At 58.4% G+C, this 2,322-nt stretch overlaps 1 protein-coding gene across 1 annotated transcript in view; it reads left to right on the top strand.

Annotated features, from left to right (window-relative positions):
* The first annotated feature begins 906 nt into the window (after positions 1–906).
* The window catches only part of MTG2 (mitochondrial ribosome associated GTPase 2), a 20,405-nt gene continuing 18,989 nt past the window's right edge, over positions 907–2,322 (top strand). The window contains exon 1 of the mRNA XM_023519860.1: positions 907–1,039. The gene's annotated coding sequence lies outside the window, so the exon portion shown is untranslated. The remainder of the gene's footprint in view (positions 1,040–2,322) is intronic.

The following is a 2,322-nucleotide window of genomic DNA, read 5'->3' on the forward strand; positions in this document are numbered from 1 at the left end:
AGTTTATTTGAACCAAAGTGACGTCAATTGCCAGGAAACAAAATCTCAAAGGACTGAGATCTTGCTCTGAAGACGATGGTTTGGCAGCTTATTTTATACATTGGAATCAAAGGAGGAGACGGAAGTGGGGTGACTTGACATCCATCAGTGGTAGATTAAGGGAGAGGATAAAGCAAAGCAGGGACATCCCTGGAGTCGGATAAGAGGTAAAACGGAGAGACAGTCTTGTCTGACGTGGGTGGGTACAGGTAGGTAATAGCATTTACAGCACACAGGTGCTGGCCGTGAAGGCTCTGTGCTCTGGGGTGCGGCTCAGGTGTCTGCAGAAGAGCCCGCCCCAGCACTTCAGAGGCACGTGTGGGATCTTAGATACACAAAGACGACAGACAGGCTCACTTCAAGTAAAGACTGACCTTTGCCAAGGAAGCGACAGGCCTAGGACGTGACTGCGCCCCGACCCGCTCTCATTTCGGAATGTGTATGTTCAGACTGTCCTGTGCTGACTTTCTGAGTCGGTTGGGCCACCACGCGCCCTCCCCTGAGCTTGTCAGGTTCAGTCTGTGGCCCCTGTTCTGTCCACAGCACCAGAGAGCAGGAGGGGCAGTCGCAGAACCAGAAGAGGGCAGTGCACACAGGGCTTCCTCGACTGGGGGGTGCAGCCTTCAGTCTAGGGCCCGAGGGGTGCAGGAAGCTCCCCCAGCAGGCAGCGCTCGAGGTGGGTCTGGAAGAGTGCCGGGAGGTCCCCCCTGGGCAGCATCCCCCGTCGCGGGGTGGTCGGGGTGGTCGTAAGGAAGGAATTTTAAAATGTCCGTAGAAAGTCTGAGGACCTTCCTGCCACACCGTGGCCCCCTCCCCGCCCGCCTGGCCTTCACTGCTGTCCTGGCTTTTCCACGTCGCTGACCCGGCCGGTGAGCGAGCGCCCCGGGAGGAATTTGCGGTCAGAGGCCCCGCTGCACCGCGCAGACCGCCGCTGTCCAGCAGCTGTAACGGCGGAGCTGTTCCAGTCCGCGCTGTCCAGTACGGTCCCTCCTGGCCCCGGGTGGCTGTGAGTGCGTGAATGTGCCCTGGGCAACTGAGCAACTGAGTTTTTACGTTTTTAAAAGTTTTCATGAATTTAAACGTAAAGCCACCTGTGGCTGGGGGTGTCCTCGTCGGACAGCACGGGTATAGCATAGGGAGGAAAAGAAAGACCAGACAGTGCGGGACGGAGCTGACCGTGCCCGCCCGGCGAGGGGCCACGTCGCTCAGGGACGTGGGCGAGGGTGAAAAGGGGGCAAATGAGGCCGGACTCGGGTCTGCCCTCACTCTGCGGTCCATCCTCAGGCTTCGCGTCCCACCGGCTCAGCCGCCACGCGCCGCTGCTCGGTCTGTTGTTTCTTTCCCTTTAACAACCTGTTTTCGCGCCGCCCCTGCCCCTCCCACCCAGCAGGTGGGACCTCGGGCAGGTCACTTCGTCTCTCGCCTCAGTTTCCTCGGCGTTCCGGAGGTGTTAGGAGGACTGAGTCAATCCCTGAAAAGTACCAGGAGCGGCGTCTTGCAAATGGCGAGGTCGGGGTTGGAACACTTACTGTCAGACTGACTCGCGGGGACTTTCTGTAACTGGCGTCACCCTCGGTGGCGGTGGTTCGTCAGCTTCACGTTCCGGTTGTTTACTGCTCGTGTATGAGAACGCAGCTGCTTTCCGTGTGTTAACCTTTAATCTGCAGATTTGCTCAGTGTATTAAATCTCAGCTTTTGTAGATTTCTCTGGAAACGGCCATCCCTTCTACGGTTTTACGTCTCCTTTCTTTGAAAAAGAACCTTTATCGCTGCGTCTGAAGGGCAGTGTTGCGTAGCAGCGGCGGAGGGGCGTCCTCGCCTGCTTCTCCATTCCGGGGCCCACAGTCGGGTCTTTCTCTGGTCAGCGTGCTGCCCGCCGTGGGCCTTTCGCACATGCCCTGTGTCGGGTTGAAGCTGTCCCCTTCCGTTGCTAGTTTCATTTCTCTAATCCCGAGTGGGTGCCGACCTTTGCAGCCGCGTGAGATCGCCAGTGCGAGGCGGGGGCTGGGGTGCCCACTGCCGCGAAGCCTCGTGTTCCAGGAACCAGCCGTCCTGGTCGCGGCCTGTGCTCCTTCCACACGGGGGACTCAGGTGGACACGCTTTGGTCAAGGATCGTTGGCACCTGTGTTCGTGAGGGTCGCTGGGCCGTGATTTCCTTTTAGCGTAATGTCGGGTTTCCGAGTGGGCGGGGTAGCAGCCTCCGGGTCTGTCTCCTGCGAGTTCCTGGCATTGCCGTTGTTTGTTCCTCGAATGCTTGATGGAATTTACCAGTAAAACAGCCT

Source organism: Pteropus vampyrus, unplaced genomic scaffold, assembly GCF_000151845.1.
Source record: "Pteropus vampyrus isolate Shadow unplaced genomic scaffold, Pvam_2.0 Scaffold239, whole genome shotgun sequence".
Lineage (NCBI taxonomy): Eukaryota > Metazoa > Chordata > Mammalia > Chiroptera > Pteropodidae > Pteropus > Pteropus vampyrus.